The following is a 23,600-nucleotide window of genomic DNA, read 5'->3' on the forward strand; positions in this document are numbered from 1 at the left end:
TCCCACTCCCCCACTCCCCAGCTTCCTAAGGCCCAAACAATTTTAATGACTTTTCTGCACAGTGTGCCCCTAAGTGCAATACCTTTTCCTCATAACTCTTGTTATAGACTTATTTTATGTTCCATTTTAATGTCTGCTGGGCTGAGGGGAAGCAAAGTAATAATCATGTAATTCTAGTTGAAGGTTTTCCTCCCCTTTCTCCTGGGCTGAAATCTAATAAAATATTATTTATTTGCATCTTCGGAGAGCCATTCACTGACATTTTTTTCCCCGGATCCATAGGAAAGGGCTTGCAAAGGTGGTGTCTTTATTGCTTTGTGAATGCCGTTCATTTTACTATTTGTTTTAAATGCCATTTTACTGGTACCAGTGGGTTTACATTAACGGACCTGGAGGAGGATGCTATCTGGGGTACACACCACAGATGCAAACCTTGGGGTTGTGTTTCTCAGTACTCACTTCACGGTTTGCCATATGAAACCTTCTCCCAGACTCCCCTTGCAAATAACCACATGTGCATAATTGTGGGGTGATTGCACCCCTGTTTATGGCCACCCTTGCCCTTTCTAAGAGTTACCCCAATGAGTCTCTACCTGGGGGTGTACTCCTATAATGTCTGCACACCAAAAGAGAGCATCCAGCCTGGCCTTTGCATCGAGTTAAACAGGAAGTTTTGCAAATGCTAATGATCGTAGCACTGTTTGCAGCATGCATAGTGGCTCAGGAAAACAACGGACAAACCCCTTCAATGCATTTTACAAATTCCCTCCTAGGTCTGGACTGCAGTAGCTTCATTACTAGAGTGTCCATGGATAAAGCCCTTAGTTTTGCTGACAGAAAAGAAAAATCCATTTGGGAGAGATGTCCAGAGGAGAACAATACAGCAGAGGGTAAATGCTCAGAATGACCCCATTTCAGATACCTTAGGAAAGGAGGGTACCTCGCCACCACTCTGGAGGCCTCTGAAAGCCTGCCAGATGCATAAATCCTGAACATATCTCCTAAAAGATAAGAAAGAACCTGGAAAATGGATCATCAAAGAAACACGCAGGGCCAATAAAACAAACCACACACACACACACATAACTCTCATTCGGCCAGATCCCTCGCTCGCAAACCTCGCAGCAGATGGTAAGAGTTTTACACCTAAGCTTTGCAAACAGCAATCTAACTTCCAATGTAAGCCTGGGTCCTTAGCACGCTGAAGTAAATGCAGGGCCCCTCATACCAACACCTGGGGCACACCAGGCTCATGCTGAGTTGGACAATAGAAATAATATGAACTGAAAAGTTGAAAGAAAAAAAAGAAAGAAAGAAAGGAAGGAAGGAAGGAAGAAAGGAAGGAAGGAAGAAAGAAAGCAAGGAAGAGAGAATATGAGCAATCAATATGTACGTGTGTTTTTACGTTTTGAGATAATCTTAACGGTATTATAATCCTTCAAAACTCAACTAAAATGACAAACATCAGTGAGATGTTGGCTTGTAATTTGTTTTTGTTTGGTTTTGCTTGCAAATTCTGAGCAAAACCTCACGCAAGGCTGTACAATGGCTACCCTGTGAGGAAGGGACTCTAGCGTTGTATTTGTTGCCTTTATGAAGACTTGACCCGTGCATCCTAATAGCTCTCCTTTTGGATTCTCATCCTTGAAGAAGACCAAATGATTTGTATCCCTTGGCTCCTGGAAGAGCTTCGGTTTGCTGCTCTCTGTAAGGATTACTCTGGGACTGTTGCCGAGTCTAACCTTGAGTGCAGAAGTCAAAGCTGGGGTCTTTAGGAGTCACTGTTTTTTGACAGTTCCGCTTTTGCAAGAATGAAAGTCTCGGGCGACAAGGATATTTTGAAGACGAGTCCTACTTTACAAATATCTAAAAGGATGAAGGATGGTTTTGTTAGATGTATTTATCTTATTTTATGTGTAGGAGTGTTCTGAATGAGCTGTGTGTATGTACCGTGTACAGGAGGAGGTCAGAGGAGGTTGTGGAATCCTCTGGATTTGGAGTTATGGTACAACAATGGATGGCTGTGAGCGGATGTGTGGGTGCTGCAAACTTTACTGGGGTCTTCAGCAAGAACAGCAAATGTTCCTCACCTCCGAGCCATCTCTCCAACTTCGAAGTTTAACAACGCTATCTTTTTCTTTTTTTTAAGATTATTTTTCCAAGTGTTAGAACTGTACTCTCGAGGGTAGGAAAAAAAAACCACATGGAGGGAATGAATCCTACAACAAAGAGGGGGTATGTTCTTTTCCAATGCATCCCTTTGAGCTCTTTTCACAAAGGGTTGAATTGTGGGGTGCCCTGCCATGGCAGATCTTGTCATGAAACTAAATGCCTGGTATTTTAGCTGTGACCACACCTCGTGAAAAGACAGTAGAAGTTGCTATGAACAGAACAGGGCTTGCTATGGTCCTTGAAGGATCCCCTGTATTAACAGCAATTAAAAGAGTTGAGATGTAATTTCAACCTTCTTCACGCAGGACCCTTCACCTTCAGCAGGAAATGGGGCCTGAGTCAGTGGGGCATGCCTAGAATAGCAGCCTGTGAGTGGGGTGCAGCGTGGCCATCAGTATAAATCTGTCAGAGACACACTCGAAGAGGAAGAAGGACCTCCACACACTGCCGCCTTTACACTTTCTGATGCAGATACTGATTTATGGCGCACGGGAAGCAGAGAGTCTTTGAGCCAACGGGGCCTTGTGAATCAAGGCCATTTTGTAGGTTTCCGCCCGTTTCCAAAGAACTACACATTTATAATTGTGCTTGAAGTCAGACTCCTTCCAGCCCCAGGAGGCAGTACCATTTGGTTGAAATAAAGCTAAGGACTTTTCCCAACAGCTGGCCGGTCCTAGTTTCAAGTTTTAACAACAGGATGAATGGATTGTGAGCACTGTGGAAGGCATCAGAAAGCCAGACTTTCAGAGACCCTCTCCCTAGCCACCCCGTTCTCACGTATCAGGTTCATCCCAAGATTTCTTGGGCTCTGTTACCCTACACGGATGACTCTCTCATGGAGATAACTTAAAAATAATCCAGCTGAGACCTCGTGGAAAAGGTCTTCAAAGTTTCAGGCAAGGGGGAAAAGAAAGAAGGAAGAAAAAAGAAAGAGAAAGAGAGAGAAAGGAGTCAGCTAACAATAAATGAAATACCAGCCCAGAGTTAGTGTTAATTAATTAAAAACACAGTTTCAAGGTACCCCTAATAGAAGACTTCCTCCGTGCCGCGAGGATCTGATTCAGAGAACGACTCAAACATTAAAAATCACACTCGGGGCGACTCTCGTGGTGCTGGCAGGGCCAAGTTCAATATTTTCCCTGTGAGGCACGCCTGTACTATAAAAAGAATGTGATGTTTGAAAACTAGTGTCTCTGCTCTGGGCTGCCATTCAAAGCCTCCCCCCTCACTCGCCTGCCACATTTCAAGAGTACAGTATGAATCACGATCATGTGATGAGCCCCTCCTTGCCAAATTCTTTCATGCTGCTACCACAGTGTGTCCCTCTTAGGTCTCTGCCAGCAGCTTCTGTCCCCTAGCCAAGACCATCATCGTGAGTACCGGTGGAGAGGCACAGAGAGCCCTCTGCTCCAGACTCACTAGCCAGGAGACAAGGAGGCGCGCTATTGTAAACAGGGCAATGGCTGATCTGACAGGGGCAAGGGACAATTGAGAGATGGGGCAGAGAAACAGTAGCAGAAAGGATAAGACATGCAGAAAGAGGGCTGCGGAAATGGGAAGGTTGTTCTCTGTCAGGCTGGCACGGAATTGGGTTCCTGAAATTCAGTCATCTCATTCTCCTGCTCGGGTGATCACAGACATCCTGGGAGGATACTGAGGCCCGGTATGTGACATTCGGCAGGCACACAACAAAGAGAGACAGAGAGAGCTGGAACTCTGACCTATCCAGGCATCGTATCCATCTCGACTGTCCGTTCACCAGCTCACACTAGGAGCATCTGGGAAGTCCTTTGACCATCTTGGGCTGCCTACGTGTCTATGGTACCTCTTTCAATAGGACATACCCTATGTGGGCAAGTTATCTGTTACCCAGATGAACAGTCATTCTTCCATGGTCCTTGTCATAGAACCATCCTTAAGCCTTACTGTCACCCCAAATACTACTCTGGGGTCACCATGGAAACCAGGAGTGTATGGAGGAAAAATATTGTTTTTGTTTTTGTTTTTGTTTTTTAACATGGTGAATAACTTCTGATGGAGCTGCTCAGGGTTTATCCCGCACTTACCACGGGTTTCCTTTGTGTTCATTTATTGCTGTGGTTAACTGCAGATGGCTTGCCAGTTTTCTGTGACTCTTCTGTAAGCCTGGCACTCACTCTCTGGATCCTCAGAGGCGGGCATGAATGGCGAACCTGGGATGTTCTCTGGAGTTACAATGCCTGTTTATCCCAGTCTTTCTAAAGGGCCTGTCGGGTCCTAGGGTTTGGCATCAAAGCAGTGTTTACATCAGAAAGATGTCTGTGCCAAAGGACAGATGAAGGGGCTGAAGGAAACATAGAGGAAGCAGTTGTGTGGACCTACCCACCGCAGCCTGAACCAGGGGGGAGGGGTGGGGAGGATTCAGTACTTCTGGTCTTCATGAGGGCAAAATCTGTGTGGAAGTATTGGAGAAATGATGTGTAATACAGCTGTTCTCCATCACAGCCCCCACCCCAAGTTCTACATTCCACACAGAATGTTAGAACCGTAGTCATTCCACGCGGAATGTTAGAACCGTAGTATTTGGAATAATACCAGGTGTTAGCTTTGCTCTTTTTCGTTGGTCAAGTCATAGGAACATGTACTTAAAAGAATAGGAAGGGTTGTGAAAAGACTCTAGCCAACACCTACACATGTATTTAGCCCACCTTACCCAACAAACATCAATTATACAGCAAATCCATCTCAGGCTTTGTGAAGGGCTGGGCACTCAGAGATATGTAAAATATGGTTTCTATCCTAGGGGAGCCAAGATTACTAAGATAATAAAATGTTTAAAGTTAATTATCTCAGTTGTACCCTATGCTTGACAACTACTAACTCAACGGTTTATTTGGGAGGGTGGTATTGGGAAACTCTCCCCGACTAAGTTGTTTGATTGGTCAACCCAGCCCAGAGGGATTTGTTTCTTCCCTCCTCTGAGACCTGGTAATGTCTTTGCTCCATGGATCCTTACTTATGGTGGTGATTGTAGAAAAAATAAACATAGGTAGAAAAGAATGGCAAAGGTCATTTGGATTTCCTTTAGAGAGGAGAGCAGAGGAAATGTTCAGGGTGACTGGCCACACAAGTGAGTGGAGGACATAGAAGCAGGTGGTACAATAGGACCCCTCTGAAGACCAGCTGCCCTGCCTGCACTGTCACCATCAGTGACTTATCTCTGAGTCTTGCTTCTTTCATCAGCAGGATGAGGCTGATGAGAACGCTTATCTCATGGGCTTTATTTCTCCAAGGAAATACAATACTCACAAGAGCCCTGCTATGTGCTTTCCCATGACCTAATCCATTTCTCAACTCAGGTTTGTCAACCGTCACCTACCCACGGCTTTAGAGTCACAGTCTGATCCACCTGCCACTCTTCCTGCTGCAGTGCTCTGTCCAAATCACTGCTGGCCTCCTGTACTGTGTTCCCCAGCATCCTCAGACCAGAGGCTCTCTAAACCACCTGCTGCTTCTATCTGGAGGTATACATGCTTGAACCCTTACTCATTAGATACTTGCTTATTATGTTAGTAGGGTGTGGGTATTGTCATGAGTCCCCTACGAGCTTCTACAGCTGCTCTGAGAGTCCTCAACTCAGGGACAACATCGCTTTGTTGGAGGAACAAGTGCCCAACAACACTGGGAGCTTGGGGTATAAATTCTTTTGGGGGAACTGGAGAGATAGTTCAGTGGTTAAGAGCACTGACTGCTCTTCCAGAGGTCCCGAGTTCAAATCCCAGCAACCACATGGTGGCTCCCAACCATCCGTAATGGGATCCGATGCCCTCTTCTGGTTTGTCTGAGGACAGCTACAGTGTATTCATATAAATACATACATATATACATACATACATCTTTTAAAAAATTCTTTTCTGGTAGAGGGGACTTGAGAGAGGAAAAATGATAATTATCCTGTGTTCATCACACCAATTCTAACAAAATCCAAATGAGAGGGACCTAGAAAGATGGCTCAGTGGTTAAGAGTGGCTGATCTTCCAGAGGACCAGGGTTCTATTCCCAGCACCTATATGGTGGCTCAACACCATATGTAACTGGCACCTGTAAGCATCAAAAATCACACGTGTAGTACAAAGACATGCATGCAGGCAAAACATTTGTACACATAAATAAATAAATAAGCAAATAAATAAATAAATAAATAAATAAATAAATAAATCTTTAAAAAAAATCCAAGTGAGAGAAATCTTAACTATCTAACTACCTATCAGGTTACTCAAAGTCATGTGACAGGTACAATTATACAGTTCGGGACTGAGTGGCACAGCCTGGTAGGAAGATCACAAGTTCAAGGCTAACCTGGGCTAGAACTCACAGTCAACCTAGTCAACTTGATGTGATAAGATGAGATCCTGTTTCAGAAAGATGAGAATGAGGAGGGTTGGTGAGAAGCTCAGTGGGTGAAGGCTCTCCCAGTTCTGCCAACCTGAGTCTGTCAGTCCTGGAACATGAGGGAAGGAGAGAATCCATCCCTACAAGTTGTCCTCTGACCTCTGCTGATTACACATGTAAACGCCTTGAACTCAACAATGTGCCCGGGTTGGGTTTGTATCCACACCCCCTCCTCTGAGGACCTCTATGCTATCTTGTAATCAGTCTCCTTCCTTAGGATGCCCTGCAAGGAACACCTGCAAGGATCTCCCTTCTATGAGAAGGCAGCAGCAGGGACCAAGGCAGCCTGAGGGCCTTCAACTCAGCAGAAAGCTCAGACTGACACAGCCTACGAGCAACCCTCGGATTCTTGCTTATCTCTTCACACCTCATCCTTTTACCTTGCACACCACTTACTCAGCAGCCACAAGGACACACGTGCAATCCATGCTTCAGAACCTGATCTCTCTCTTGATCAGTTTAATCCAGCCACTCACCTCTGTAATGGGCAGTTTCGTGGCACTCAATTTGACATTCTTGGATCGCACAGTTTTGAAAGCTTATCTTAGCCGTTAGTTACCATTGCTCTTATTATTTATGTGATTATGGCTTGAGGCAGGAAATGTGGGAGGGGCAGCCAGCCTTGCATATAACACCTATGGCATATTGAGTATGTGCTATGAGGTAAACAAGTATTCCGGCATCTCACTTATTCCCAGGAGCGTACACCTTCCAAAGACTGTCACCAGGGCACAGGCAAACAAGGGAATGAGACACATTAGCTCATGTGACAAGTCAAAATGTTTGCCAAATGGAAGAGAACGAAGACTCAGAGGAAAACATTTTGTTTTCAATCTACAAGGATATTAATAAAACCCAAGCCCAGCATTGTGGCTACAGTTCCCGGGAAGAACTGTGTTCTCCAGCCAAAAGAACAGAACAAACTTCTGTGTCTCCAAACTGTGGATCTCGTGATGTCATGTAAAACTCCACTATTCATCGTGAACACAGCTGCCTAGAAGCGGGTCTCCCTGCAACTTGGGCACCAAGAAAGAAACCCTTCGGCAGATTTCGATGGCAAACTTTTGTAATTCAGACGCTGCAGCAGAGCCAATGAACACAGTTTGACCCGTCATAGGACAATTCAAAAACAAAAGCTGCTCCAGATAAAGATCCTAAGAAACTGAAATTAAATTAAAACAAAACTGAAATTTCCATAGGGTCAGAAAGATGATAAAATATACATATATATATTTCATTAAAAAAAAGACTCTCAATGCAAATATAATTCAGACTACAGATAAAAGGGGGACAAATTATACAACCGGTAGCATCTAAAAATGCAGCTTTGGAAGGCTTGCTCTGACTCGCTTGCTCTGACTCAGTTTGTATTCGACACCGATGGAAGAAAGCTCCCATTTGGGAGTCACAAGTGGTTGATGCTTTAAGTCAACACTTCTGTGACACTCAGTATGCTCCAGGGGCACTGTGAACCACTCCACACACAAGCGAATCTAATGGCCCCAACATCCGTCATCGATAGCGTTATTAATTCCATCAAGGCAAATAGCCTGGAAAACAAAGCCAGAGTCTGAGAGATTGCTTGAAAGCAAGAACAAACCAGACCAGGCATTGTTTGTTGTGCTGTAGCTGGAAATATTTACAGTTTCAAAGGTAGAAGCCCCAGCAATAATGGCGTCCACAGGTGACAAAACAACAACAAAAAACAAAAAAAAACCAAAAAAACAAACAAAACAAAACAAAACAAAACAAAAAAACCAGGATGCAGAGGCACTCATCTACGTCACACTTAGAAGAAGGCTGAGATTAAAAGGCAACCAGAACAGACTACAGCAGCTAAGAGCTAAGGTACTCATTGGCTAACACCCCGACTCCACCCAGCGACACGCACATGCGCTCAGCACGGGTGTATACACACACACACACACACACACACACACACACACACACAAGCTTCCCCTTAAGCTACTGAACCTCTAAAGCTCTGCCTTCCTTCCCATCCGAGCTTCTCACTGGACTGTAGAAATCCAGTGAGCTACAGTAGAGCCCTTGTACAATGCCTGGAATCTAGGAAGGGCTAAGGAAATGTCTGATGCTGTCACATTGATCAGTATTCAACAAGTCACGGGTTGGTTTCGGAACAAGAGACAAAACACTTTTAGAGTCAGGGGACTGAATATATATATATATATATATATATATATATATATACATATATATATATATATTTTTTACATTTCAAATGTTATCCCCTTTCCCCCACCTCCTCCCCCTGCTTCTATGAAGGTGCTCCTACTCCCACCCACTCACTCCCACCTCATCACCTTGGCATTCCCCTACACTGAGGCATCGAGCCTTCACAGGACCAAGGGCTTCTCCTCCTATTGATGCCAGACAAGGCCATCCTCTGCTACACAAGCAGCTGGAGCCATGAGTCCCTCCATGTGTACTCATTGGTTGGTGGTTTAGTCCCTGGGAGCTCTGAGCTGAAGGGGTTTACAACTATTACTATTATTCACCATTGGCCACCTTGACTTTCCTCTTCTTCTACCCGTAGGACAATCTTTCCACCCCCAAGAAGTGTTTTCCGTTTAAATACCACTTTGACCTTGAACTTTGAAAACTCCAGGTGCCATCCTTGAATGGGAGAAGTCTGAACACAGACACTGTTCCTACTTCAAGTTGGGCTCTTCATGGAAACATGTACACACCAGGCATGCGGGCATGCAGCCCACAGGTGAGGAGGTCAGAGGACAATCTCTATGATGTAGGCGGAGGAGATTGAACTTGGGTCATTTGGTTTAGAGGCAAGCACCTTTACTAGCTAAGCCACCTTGCCTGCCCAGTAACTGTGATCTCAATTAAAACATGTCCCTTCTGGGGAAAGAGAAAAGCTACTCTGTCTTAGAAAATCTCTTCCTAACAGAAGTCCCCGACTGTCCCGTTACACCTGCAATGCAAACTGTCTTACAGGTAGCAGAGCAACACTGGCTGAAGGCTTCCGGGGATGGGCGCTGTTTCACCTACTTTGTTTACACTTTCTCCTTCAGTCTTACGGCTCTTGGAAGCTATTATTACTAGCATCCCTGTTTTCCTGAGGAGATGAAGGCCGAATGGATTAAGGTACTCTGTCAAGGTTACTGTATCATTAGCAACCGGTCTATTAAAACCCAGCAGAAGTAAGGATGGAGCCTTCGGTGATGTCATTTCCATTCCAAGTTGGGCCGTTGTCCAGATGTGCAATACCTTCTCTGGGCCTCAGTTTCCTAACATTGGGAAGATTCAACCACCCTCGAGGTTGCGTCCCGGCCTGAGGCTTGGCGCCTGCTGCGGCTGCCCTCAAGGAGGGCGGCTTTGTTTTGAGTGCTCAGCTGCTCTGGCTGGGCCACCCCGGGCTCTGCCCTGTTTTGTTTCTGCTGCTGGACCCAGTACAGACACAATCCTGGCAGCGGCACAGGGGAGCCGCAGAGGCGTCCTCCTTCCCCCGAACTGTTGGCCGTTTCAGTATGAACCAAAAGGGTGTGCGGGGGCCAACTGGCAGAAGTGCATAACTAGCAGCAGGATTCTCCCGGGAGCCACAGAAGGGCGGGCACGCCTTCTGCCCAGCTCACTGCGAAGGTTGCTCTGGGCACGCCGTCACCAGTGGTGTCTGTGCTCGCTTCCCTCTGGGCAGGGGAGACTGCTTTGGTGAGAGACTGATTACTGGGAGGTAATGAAGGTTCTGTGGTTCCACGCCAGCAGCTGACCGCCCAGGGACAGGAGATGGAAATACCGATCAGCAAAAGCCACATCCAAACCTCACAGCCTGGACCTCCGAGTAGGCTGCAGAAGCAGCCCTGCCAGACGCTGCCCTCAGGCCACGTCTGTGCTAAGGGAAAAGACTGCAGTTGCAAGAGGGAACTGTACCCCTCTCCTCATAAGCTGTAAGACTGGGTTCTAGGCTAAACAGGGCCCTTCTCTGGTGCTTGCTCTGTGCAGGAGTCTGGGACGTGGAGGGTGTTCTAGTTCTTTCCCCTCCCTCTCTCTCCCATGGCCTAGGACAAGGCTGAGGCCTGAACCTTTCCAATCAGTACTGAATCATTCTGCTACTTAGTAGCATGCCAGAGGAGTGGTGGGAGTAATGTTTTGTTTTGTTTCGTTACTATTAAGGAAGATTACTTCATAATCCTTTAAATGTTTTTAGCCAAGTGTTATTTACATATCTTGGCCAGCAAACACGTGATTAACACTGCAGAGAGAAGGCTGTGGGACTCAGGAGGCACAAACAGCATCTGCACCACGGAAGGAACTGGACAACTGTGCAAACTGGAAACACTCTGGGACGAGGAGAAGCTATAGAGGTAGGTTGGAAGTGGCCAGCAATGCTTGCCTGATCCCTCCTTTTCCTGATCTACGCTCTGAAGGCAAAGCCTCAGATGCCCATAGCACCTTCAATATCAGTTCACTACTCTCTTAATACTCGGCAGAGGCTACCAGACCATCAAGAAAGCCAGCTGCTTGCGTGGAACTGTATGGACATTACCAAATGCATGAGTGTGGCTTTAAATAAGTGCTGTCAATCAATATTTACTGGGTGACATTAGATCATGTCAAACATCAGCGTGGAAAAGCTACACGGAGCCAGTTATGATTGATATTACCTCTCAGAAGTGCAAACAATGAGCTGCCACAAAGTTAAATGAACCCCAGCCTGGTGGTTTTGTTTTTGTTCTTGAAGTGAAAAACAAAACAAAACAAAAACAAAAAAACAAAACAAAAAAAACCCTCGATTCAAGATCCAGAGTCTTGGAACAATGTCTTCTCATCAAGGAGAAATCATTTAACATTCTCCAATGAGATCTTGACTGGAAGTTGTCCAACTCTCAGGCTACATACATGTTCATTCAGATTTCTCCCCTGCCCGGTATGAGTGTGAGTGTGTGTGTGTGTGTGTGTGTGTGTGTGTGTGTGTATGTGTGTGTGTGAGAGAGAGAGAATGTGTCTCTGTGTGTGTGTGTGTGTGTGTGTGTATGTGTGTGTGTGAGAGAGAGAGAGAGAGAGAGAGAGAGAATGTGTCTGTGTGTGTGTGTGTGTGTGTGTGTGTGCCTCTCTCCTATTTCTGGTTAATCCTTCCATACAGTCATGTCTAACAGCCTGTTAAATTCATGGATCCTCTCTAAGCATACATTTTGTTTTCCTGAATGTTTAGGGACCTTCTACCTTCTCACCTAGTCCTAAGATGAACTATTTTGAGCTCGAGAATCTATTGTCAGCAGCGGTCTTCATTTTAACCCTTAAATACCAATGGCAGCATAGACTTGCACAGCACAACAGTAGTAACAAAATATTTTTTTAGAAAAGTTTCCTAGCTCTTTTAGAAAAAAGGCAAGCAAAATAACAACAAAACAAACCAGAAACAAACGAAGGGAGAACTAACTGTCCCAGGAAGTTTCAGGAGTGAGGAGGGGAGGCAGTGACCCAGAACAGTAGACAAACAGTTTTAGCAATATGCTCTGAACTGAAACACTCTGTGGCCGAGCCGATCTTTCCTTTGGAAGGTACACGCTCCTCAGATATTATTCTGTAGTGACCAGGGGTGACCTGTCAAACCTTTGTGAATGGATTTCAGGGTGTGTAAATGGCACCTCCCAGCCTTAGCTGTTTTTTGGGTTTTTTTTTTTGTTTTGTTTTTTTTTTTTTTGGTAACCACTTACATACTTTTGGTCAACCACTGTAAAATAAACAGTCCTTCCCAAATGTTTTTGTTGTCTTTGACAGCACAGCAATAATTCACTTGGAATGCTGAGGAACGGTCACACTTAATGCTGCTGGGAGACTGGCATTTTTAGGATTGCTACTCATCAAATTGTTTTTACATGAAAAGATGTCGGACTGAAAAGAATGTAAAATATTCTGGAGATGGGTTGAGTTTGCATCTTCACTCCGTGTTCCCATCGAAATACATATGTGTGGACACGTGTGTATGTGGACATGCTCCATGTGTATAAACATATTTATATGCACACTTAAAATAATGCTCCTCTAAAACATTTTACTAGTTTTGTACTTGGACTTTTGTTTCAGACTTGAAAAGTGTAGTTTCTAAATTGTGGCAATTTTTATACATGCAAATGAAGACATAAATTAATATTTATTCCTCCTTGGAAAGTCTAGGGGAAACATATTCTAACATGTTTTATGCTTAGTTAATGCTCTTGACCCATTTTCTCTGGATCATATCATATATATAATATTGTATATATATATACATATATATATATATCAAGTATAATACCATTTATTCAAAAGAGCTTGACTTTCCCTTGGAGTTGGGAATATTGATATAGGTTATTGATATAGATGTATAGAACAAAATAAATTATTCTCTTGTGTCAGGAATGAAAGGAAATAGCTTGAGAAACCCCACAGACTCAGTGCCGTATTACTCAGGATACCTTTGTGGAGGACAGCGTTTGCAGGAAGAGGCTTTAGTCTGGGTGGGTTTTGCACTTGTATCTTCCAGCCTGTATAACATGACTGGAGCCTTCAGCTTCTGATCAGTATGGAAAAAAAAAAAAAGAGAGAGAAAATCTTGCATTGAATTTAAGTGCAGAGGCCGGGAGATTATCAGGTGAGTGGGCGCACCTGTGTTCCTTCACAGCACTTCACCCTAAATGCCTGGGCTGGCTTTGGGCTTCTCCAGCAGAGAGCAGTGAAACACCACAGGAGACTGCAAGCTAGGGCCCCCGCCAAAGTAGAACTGGCGGGCCCCGCAGACTCACAAAGAATCTGCATTTACAGATCTAAAAAGTAGATATTCCTGGAAAGATCTGATGCACTGGAAATATGCACATCACCCCATATATTTAGATGGTTAACTATTACTGCCACTTAGAAATAAGGATGTCTGCTCTTGAATCCCAGCACCTACCTTTGCAGATCTTCCTGCTCTCTTTGCTGACAGCACAATAAAGCCTTAGGGAATGGTAAGGCAGTGCAAACATGATTGGAGGCAACACTGTTGCAAAAAAGATACATTTCTGAAAGACTGAAAACCGCTTTCAATGGCTAGAGTTCAAGACCAGGTTCATGGCAGGGGCAGGGGGTGGGGGGAAGGGTGCTTCCAGGTGAAGTGATTTATGGCACTAAACACAGACTTGTTTACAGTGTAACACAGCATAGGCTTGTTAACAGAGTAACACAAATGGATGCCTGCTACCTCACTGCTAAGCCAGGGTCGGGCAGTGCCATAGCGGGTGCAGTGTAAGTAGGTTCCTCCAATCAACAAACCCCATGACAGAGTATGAGTGAACAATTGTGCTTCACTGCTTTGAACAAAAACAGCCATTGTCACCAAAGGATGTAATGAGGATTTCCAGTTCCATGATGTGGCACAAGCGATCTGATCTACTTTTCTTAGGTGCAAAGAACTTTTTTTTTTTTTTTTTTTGAAGAGAAGCTATCAGTAAAGAGATCTAAAAATACAGATGGATCATTCATTCGCTTTGCTGAAGTGGAAGATAACACCGTGGAAACACTACGCACACTTTTGGCCAGTCCCCGTGCCAAAACTTTTCTTCCCCTTGTCTTTCAAAGCACCGGACTCAAAGCCAGCCCCTGCTCTGTATGCAGACCATCAAAATACAAAGTGAAGCACAGAGGCCCTACACTTCAAAGGCGAGAGGGCAACATGGCGCTGTGCCTGTAAAACATAACTTTGCAGACACCAGCTCACATCAAAAGTTACAGCCCTGAGTTTTAGTTTTCCCAGAGACTGGTGTCGTTTGACCTCCCTTCGCAAACACTGCTCAGCCATTCTATCTGCTGGTCTTGAAGAAAGCCACTCCTCCCTCTCAGCCCTTTGTGCAAAACCTCCCAGCAAAAAAAAAAAAAAAAAAAAAAAAAAAAATCTCTGGAGGACAGACAAAACTTCAGCTAGTATACCAGTACACCCCAGCTTCCTGTGGCTGGGCAGAACTGCAGGAGACAAGAGTCCTCACATGTCCCAGGTCAGCGTCCCACCTCTTGTATTTTCCCAGGGGTTTGTTCAGAAAGTCTTTAACTCTTTCCTTCTCCTCCAATCCCATTTTTTATTGTTGTTGTTGTTCTTTTTTGCTCTTATCAGTTCAAACAAGAACAATGAATTCCTCAGGCACACAAGAATGTGACAAGGTGTCACCAAAGGCAACCAGGAAGGTGATGTATGGCCCACGCAGCTCCCATAAATCACTTCACAGCTAGGGCTACAAAGAAAAAGCCAGCCACCCAGAGCTGACTTTGAGGCCCTCATACCCTGCTCCAGCTCCAGAGTCCTTGAAGAGGCTCAACTGTATACACACACACACGCATACGCGCACACACACAGAGGCACACACACACACACAAGCACACATGCACACACAGGCACACACACAGGCGCATACACGTGCGCAGATACACACATACATATTCATGCATGCGTACACTCACACAGGCACACACAGCATCCAAAGTTCTTTCCCTGCTGTGACAAATACTGCACAGACATGGTAGTACACTATATAATTTAAGGGGCTTTTGGGACATGGGTCTACAAAGGCTGCCTGGAAAGTTCTATTTGAAACTTTCAAAGTTTGTACATGGCAAAAGCATTTGTTCTTAGGTAACAATGTGATTTTTAAAAACCTTGGGACTTCAGTGGTGACAATGATTCTCAGGTTTCAAAACTCATAATCCAAAGCCAGGAGAAGCATGAGCTCCAGGCTCGCCTGGGATACATGTCTCGAACAACTAAAGCCACTCAGAGGTAGAGGTAGTTTTGCTGCTTTATGGTGACATAAAGAATAATTGCAAACTGCCCATCTAGAATCTCCTTCTAGGCTCACAGAGGACACGGATTACTTGAAAGAAAAATTTAGTGTGTCACTGCGTATGTGCTAAAATGTGAAGAGGAATGGTGTCACCCATCACAATCTCATGCAAAGTAGCCCATGGGAAAATATTAAAAACCAAAGGTGTTTTAGTATATGGAGCTCAACACTATGGTTGGGGAAGAAGTGTGCAATATCCATTTTGAGGGCAAAAACTTTGGAAATATTTAAATGTGAGCAACGGACTAATTCCATGGTAACTTAGAATCCATTCTGTGGAAGCCACAATATAGAATTCCTAATATGGTTTTTTTTTTTTTTTTTTTTGGTTCTTTTTTTCGGAGCTGGGGACCGAACCCAGGGCCTTGAGCTTCCTAGGTAAGCGCTCTACCACTGAGCTAAATCCCCAGCCCCCCTAATATGTTTTTAAAAGTACTTTGCCTGTACAGTAAGGTGGACCACAACGGCTAGGTAAACGACTTGTAATCATTTATGCCTATGATAAACTGAATTGTAGCTACTATATCCCTATAAAACATAACTTAGAAGAAAAATAAAGATTTTTCCAAAGGAATAGTTTTGTCAAAAAACTGAAGGCAATGACAAGGCCCTCCCTGATTTCCACAGTGAGGGAATCCAGAATCAGGCAGAAAGAATGGGTTCTATTTCCTTCCTCTAAGTACTTTTAATTTGAATAAAATACTCCAAAACGAGCTGGAGAAGCAGAGCAGAGCTTTCCCCGCTACTTGCTAGCCCAACTTATTCCCTCAAGACTGTAAAAACAGTTCAAAGGGAAGAAGAGATAGGAACAAGACTAAGCATGTCTATCTACGGCATTGACGCTTCAGAGTACTGGCCAATGGAGGACTTGATATGGAAACTGAATACATGAAACTTTCTGTGAAGGATTGTTTGCTGTACTTAATGGTCCTTGAACTCAGGGACCAATGGTTATTAGATTACAATTTCTAGTGCCTGTCAATAAACAGTGTCAAGTGATTTATTCATTGTCACCAGTATCCAATTAAATAGTGAAATAACCTGGCTGCAGGTGTCATTAACACAACCAAAGAAGGATAGAGCAGGACACAGGAGTGTTTGTTCCAGGCTGAGAATGGAGGAGGAAAAACTCCATCTGGGGCTACACTGAAGGAATAATTTCCTTGTGTAACTACTGCATGCTGTTTAACATAGGAAATTCTTTTTACACGCCCCCATTTCTAACTTAAAGCAAAACTGGCTATGGTGGCTTTGGTATCAGGCTACACAGTAGGTCTGAAACATTATTACGACGGAGGGAGGTGAGAACCGACTAGTACACGCAAATCTGCGAGAGTCTATTGTTTCTTCAGCAGGGGCGGGGGGTGTCTGTAGAAAGGTCTCTTGCAAAATGTGATTCTGTTTTCTTGAGGTGAGATGACAAACTGGTAGGGGAAAAGAGGATATTGGAGCTGTTTTACACGCTGCCCATACCTCTAAGAATCCGATATTAACCTTCAGATTGTTACGTGAAGGTCCAGGAAAACGGGGCATGTTAGAACCACAGTCATCTATTAGTCATAAAGAAAAAATATCTTGCCCAGTTTTCAGGAGGTCTTGAGGGTGAATCTGGACAGCCCCACGTGTAGAGCATCCACTCAGAGAACCCATATCTGCAGGTCGCCTGTACTCCACTCCAACAAAGACAGCAGTGGCACCTGAGGGCATCTTATGCCTCTTTCTGAAAAAGAAAACTAAGACGAGTCCTCGGATGGTTTGCGTCTCTACCGGTAACCTTAGATGTGTGTACGAGAGAGAAGTGCTCCCACTGGAAAGATGATTAAAATTTCTCGTGTCCTTTGACATCCTTTCAATGTGACCAACAAAGTTTTCAACCACATATAATAGACCGTGTACCTTTAAATATGTATTCTATATATGCACTAGCCTGATAGATTATATCGAATTGCTACTGATAGGTGTTTATTGATTTTTCACTTTAAATGGGAAAGGAAAGTATTTTTAACTTCGTGGATAATAAACGGATTATATGAAAATGTGAAAGGTGAAGCCCTACGTTCCTGATGCAAGGTATCAGTAACACAGCCCAAGGCCCAACTCCATTTTAATATATAGTAAAAGAAATCTGAAATTCTCCTCCAGATTTGCCTGCTTCATTATGACGGCCCTCACATACCAGATGTCAGTGTGTCAAAAGTACTACCATGGGGTGCGAGGTGGGACACAGTGAAATCTCACTTCTTGTTTGCTGTGAATTCATACCTGTCAAGCAGCCTTATCTCTTTTATTTCTATTTCTTTTAAATTTCACAAGGGTAGGGACCCTATGTTAATCCCTATTTATATCCTGAATCTTAATCATCTAATAAAACAATCTGTCATTAGTGTTCCTGTTTATAAGCATGGGCAAATACCATGATCAAGACTAAGAAACAGACTACTGTACCCCCCCCGCCCCCATCTTCATTGCTGGGTTTGTGATGACCATTTGCTAATGATGGATGTCACCACTTAAAAATGAAGTGACGTGCTAGGCACCACATAAGTGTATGTGGGTACTTAGGGATACAGATATGTATTATACATGACATGCACTACACACATGATACAGAGACACATAACCTCACGGCCAATGAGGCTGTCTACTGTTTCTATGGGAAGTTAAACTAATCTTGATGAATGTGATTCTCTGACTGTGACACTGAAAGATTCTCCTTTCCCATGACGACCGTCATCCTCCAAGATGAGAAGAGTACCTGATCCCATAACTGTTGACATCTATAATTAACTTGACTCAGTGCCAAAAAGGAAAGAGAAGATGCTGAGAGGAAACAAGGCTTTTCTGTCGGGGAAGGGGGTAGTTTCTGCTGTAATGTTCCCACAGTGCCATTCATTCCTAACATAACTGGCACCAGAATCCAACGGCCCCATCAGGTGGACGCAGACCCCATAACTTAGATACATTTATTCTGCAGATGCTTTTCACAATAAACCCTGGGCTCTGCATGCCAAAGTCAAAGATAGGGAAACGCAGTTTCATGAAGAGTCACAGCACGCCGTGAGACAGGCTCTGCTTCAGGTGTGTCAGCTGCCTCGGCAGAGAAGAAGAAAGGAGAGATATGATTGGAAAAGAGGACCGCCATGCTAGAACCGGGTTTGGGGAGATGAAGTGAAGCAGTAACTCAGAAAACCAACGGTTGAGGGAGCAGTGATGACAGACCCTACAGCAGCAGAGAGGGAGGAGGACAAAGCTGGAAGCCTATGGATCAAGGCATACCTGGGAGTGCAGGAGACAGGAGATGAGTCAGGGGTGGTCTGAGGGAAGAGGGAGGACAAGCTAAGAACATGGGCACTGAGATGCAATTAGCTGAAATATCAGATGTGGTGGGAGCTGGCTCAGAGTGAATGCATGGAAGGAAAACCAGAGAGGGTCCGAGTAGAGATGAGAAACCGGCCCTCGGTAGCTGGGGTGAGAAGACCATATGTGGCAAGAAAGGACACAGGAAGTTAAGCATTTGTGCTGGGATCCAAGGTGGGAAACGGTGACATGGGTATTTCAGAACAGACGTTAACAGAGGGCTGGGGAATGCTATGGCCTTTTCAGCGTGGAGTGCCCGTGAAGCCTCATTTTAAACTATGTTCTGTCTGTGAAGGATGAGCAGAAGCCACCATCACAGTCTCAGGAGCGGAAGAGACAAAGAGGTAAGCTTACTTCTTGCTCCTCCACCATGACACATGCTATGAACCTACAAACAAGAGTCCACACTGACTCCTTTATACCCGAACCCTGAAAACTCAGGAATGCTCTGGCATTCTGCTACAAGTCTGTGATACCGACACAGTCATTATAGGTCAAGCGGGGAAGTTAAGAATGTCGTTGAAATCAAAGGTTGTTTCTTTGTTTCTGGAGCTTTCCGGGGTGGCTTTTCACAGACTCCAGCGGCCTGCCTGACCTAGCTCCGCAGAGCTGGCCACCAGAGTGCAGACTAAAAGTGCCTAGAAAAAAGAACGTGCCCTCTCACCCGCAGGGAAATCCACACTTTCCCAATCACCTCAGGAGAGAGAGGGGAGATGGAGAAAACACAACTCTACTTCATTACCTTTTGGCTTTGAGAATTTAGACATGGACCGCTCAGAATCCCCCAGAGAGGGAAGAAATAATAGCTGGAGGCAAAGCCAAAAATGTCTCCTGCTTCTATTAATGACCTTAAATTTATTTTCCATCCACACACCAGAGGAAGGGATCCATTTAAATGGATTAAGAGGCCTGGGAAGAGACACTGAGGCAGGTGTTGGTGAACATGTTCTGTGGTCAGATAATAAATATTTTGGGTTTCGTTAGCTAGATGGTCTCCGTGACAGGTCCTACCTAAGCTCTGTTACCACAGACGAAGAAGCTGCCACCAGCGATGCATCCACAAACAGGTTGCTGTGCCCAGAACAAATACAGAAACTCATTGACATTTTCATGCAGTAAAGCGCTAGTTTTTCTTTTTGTCAATTGTTCGCAAACACAAACATCTGCATTCTAGACGTGCATTTTGAAGGTGGGGAGCACAGGGTCTTGCTCTCACTTCCATACACCTACCCAAGACCTTGTGAAGTAGTTGGGGCTGCAGGTGTGCACCGCTGAGCCCAGAAACACGTGTTTTAAAAACTGATTTCTAAAGCGCAAAACTGGTATAAGCCACAGTCTACCGCCCGGGTCACTAGATTGTGGCTGATGATTCCTGCTGCTGTGTTTACAACTTTTCTAAGCCAAATTCAGACTGGGTTGGTCATTCCCTTGCTTAAGGTGTTTAATCGTCTGTCCTTTGAGATGCTGGCCTTCCTGACTCAGATACTGTCTACACTGCAAGCTCACTTTCCACGTTCACCCCTAGGCTATGGCCCTAATGTACCCTTTCCAGTTCACACTCGGGGCTCTTGTTTGAACACACCCTCTACGTCTCTGCCACCATTGACCTAGTGCTACCCTGATGTGACATAGAAAGCCTTCTTCGGGAAATTCCTCCACAAGCCACCCATCAAAATCCCTTCCATTCCGTAGTCCTGAACTGAAAAACTACAGACATCCTTTGCAAAAGGCCTTCCTTGTTTTACATGGCTGGAATCAGAGTCTCCTAGATTGCAGCTTATGGTTCACATCTCAGCACATAAATTAAATAACTACCTCATGCGACACTCACACGGCTTACAGAAGGAGGTGAGACGATGTTAATAAAGCCCACCATGATGTCGGGAATAGAGTTGGAGCTCAAAATAAATAGCTTTATCTCGCCTACCCTTAAGCTATATAAATCCTTGTGCTTAAAGCCATGTTTGGTTTAATTGCACACAACTTAAAATGACTTGCATGTACATATTATATGCTTAATAAAGGATTATTAAATATCAGTTGGAGCTTGAAGGGGCTCGAGACCCCAAAAGTACAACAATGCCAAGCAACCAGAGCTTCCGGGGACTAAGCCACTACCTAAATACTATACATGGACTGACCCTGGACTCTGACCCCATAGGTAGCAATGAATATCCTAGTAAGAGCACCAGTGGAAGGGGAAGCCCTGGGTCCTGCTAAGACTGAACCCCCAGTGAACTAGACTATGGGGGGAGGGCAGCAATGGGGGGAGGGTTGGGAGGGGAACACCCATAAGGAAGGGGAGGGGGGAGGGGGATGTTTGCCCGGAAACCGGGAAAGGGAATAACACTTGAAATGTATATAAGAAATACTCAAGTTAATAAAAAAAAAAGAATTTTAATAATAAATGATGCTAAATGTGAGAAGGGCTAAAACACAAGATTCCCTGGGGTTTTCTTGTCTATATGACGCAGAAAATCATGAAACATGTGGGTTATACATCCAGGACCAGGAGTCAATTTGGTGACTGTCTAGCTTGTGTTTCTATGTAAGTTACTGAAATTTTCTGACATTCTGTTTCTTCTTTCCTAAAACTCTGAATAAAATGTCTTGAAGGAACATTCTAGACTACTGTGACACTTGCTATTAGTACCAATAGATTGAGAATATTAAACAGGACCTATTTACTTTGCCAGCATTGTGGAACAATGCTCAGAATAGCACACGCCTGAATGAAATGGAAATTGTACCTCCCAACCATGATTTTATAATGTAGAAGCCAGAGCAGCAACCTCTGGGTCTTTCTTGTGGAAAAAGGCCAGACAGTTGAAAGAGCTCTCCTATAACCTCTGAGGACTGATCCAATGGACAACACCTTCTTCTTCAGCAAACAGCAAGAGTGAACTTCAGCTATGACATCAGATCAGACTGAGAATCCATCCAGCTAGCAGGTAAACTTTCCATGTGTGCCTGAGTAAGGTCCCTGAAAATGCAGTCATAAAAGTTCTTCCGTGTCTTGGTCATGACTGTCATCTTTCTGAGTTAGTCTTCGACCTACCATCTTCCCTTTCCAGTTTCAACTTGGGAAGGCGCAAAGAGACGGTGATGGAAATGGAACTGTGCTCTTGAATGACGTCCATGCAAACTAGTGTGGCCTAGGGTGCATTCCAAAAAACAAAAACAACAGAATTCAAGTACAGCCTACGTGGTACTGAGTCATGAGTTGGGTCCTGAGGAAACTACCCCTAGCTACAGTCTCACCAAGTGTTCCTTAGGCTGAGTATTTCATAAATAGGTTTGCCCTGGTGACCAGGGAAGCTCGGCCGTTTAGGAATTCCATTCTCTTAAAGCACACAGTACAAAGAGTAACAGCGGCATTCTATGAGCTTCACCTGACTACACATGCACGGTCAACTTGCAGTGCCAGGGAACTCATGTCACTGGCACAATTCTTAATTTAGTTCCCATCTCAAAATGCCACAGTTCTATTCTTTTAGCAGGAATATAACCAACAGGGCTGGAGAGATGGCTCAGAGGTTAAGAGCCCCGACTGCTCTTCCAGAAGTCCCGAGTTCAATTCCCAGCAACCACATGGTGGCTCATAACCATCTGTAATTAGATTTGATGCCCTCTTCTGGTGTGTCTGAAGACAGCTACAGTGTACTCAACATATATTAAAAGGAAAATATAATCTTTATTTAAAAAAAAAGGAAAGAATATAACCAACACCCACGTGCAGTAGCCACTCAGCTCCAGAAACCAAAATCTTGGTGATTACAAGTTCAAGGTCAGCCTAGATAAAATGGTGATTTCTTTTCTCCTCGACACTGAAACCAGAACTGAATTAAGAACCAATAAATCATGACACTCAGCAAACTTGACAACTTAACTAATGTTGACATGAGCATTCTCGTCAGATCTAGTGGGGGTTTCAGAGACAGTGTTTGTTAGAAATAGATATGGTGCAGGTTATCCTGACAGCTCATCGTTGGTTCTGTAACCATCCTTTGAAATGTCCTGAACTGGAAAAGAACCCTGGAGAAGGGAGCAATGGCCTATGTAGTATCTTGAAAAATAAACCCACATCTCGTGTTTTCTCCATCTCTGAGGTAAAGGGCACGTTGGGCCCGGAGGGGGTAATGTATCAGCTCAGAGCTCTTTCCCTTTTCGTGTTCAGACACCACTGGAGGTAACTCGACCCCTCTCTGTCTTCCCTGGACAGTGGCCCGGATGAGACTCGGCTTTCTTTCTCCGTGTGCTCTGTAAAACCACCTACCACTCAGAGGAACTCTTTGACATGCTCTGAACTCTGAAGGACAAATGAAATTGGCGTTTTTAAACCTGAAGGCAAAACAAAGGAGTCTGAAACAGGACACTGTAAGACCCGGCACTTATCGGTGCTCCAGTGAGAAAAGGGGGCTCCAGGCTCAGAGAACTCCGCAATTGCAGTTCGAGGAGCATTCAGGAGATTTCTCCCCCTTTCTCTGTGGGGGCTAGCTACAGGAGGTGCCTGAGTATCTGTCCCTTCTCAGATGCAGAGTTTCCTTTGTGAGCAACGTCTGAAGGTGAAAGGGCTCAAAGGGGGAAGTACATCAGGGAACAAAAGAGACAGACCGACATGGTACTCTTGACATCACTCTTGCTGAATTCTGCTATGTGCAGTCTAGCAGGCAAAAAGGGACATAAGAGACAGAGAAACTGCATGATAGCTCTCTCGGGGCTCTTCGCCTTAAAGGTGAAACTTTAAATACATTGATTCGCTTCTAATTTGCTTCAAAACCCCACCCAAACTTCTCCAGTCGTCCTTACTGG

General features: G+C 44.5%; 1 protein-coding gene and 1 long non-coding RNA gene across 5 annotated transcripts in view; both read right to left on the minus strand.

The window, feature by feature from the left end:
• LOC120093613 (uncharacterized) overlaps window positions 1-8,706 on the minus strand; it is a 28,796-nt gene extending 20,090 nt beyond the window's left edge. The window contains exons 1-3 of one of the 3 annotated variants that reach the window (XR_010053329.1): window positions 4,534-8,704; window positions 4,239-4,428; window positions 1,468-1,866 (exon numbers count right to left, since the gene is read on the minus strand). This is a non-coding gene — a long non-coding RNA (uncharacterized LOC120093613). Of the gene's footprint in view, window positions 1-1,467; window positions 1,867-4,238 lie in introns of those variants that run through there. The other 2 variants (XR_010053328.1, XR_005486997.2) reach the window with 2 other exon arrangements.
• Window positions 1-23,600, minus strand: part of Hmga2 (high mobility group AT-hook 2) — a 121,846-nt gene that overhangs the window by 56,098 nt on the left and 42,148 nt on the right. The gene's annotated exons all lie outside the window — the stretch shown is intronic.

This window comes from Rattus norvegicus, chromosome 7 (assembly GCF_036323735.1).
Source record: "Rattus norvegicus strain BN/NHsdMcwi chromosome 7, GRCr8, whole genome shotgun sequence".
Lineage (NCBI taxonomy): Eukaryota > Metazoa > Chordata > Mammalia > Rodentia > Muridae > Rattus > Rattus norvegicus.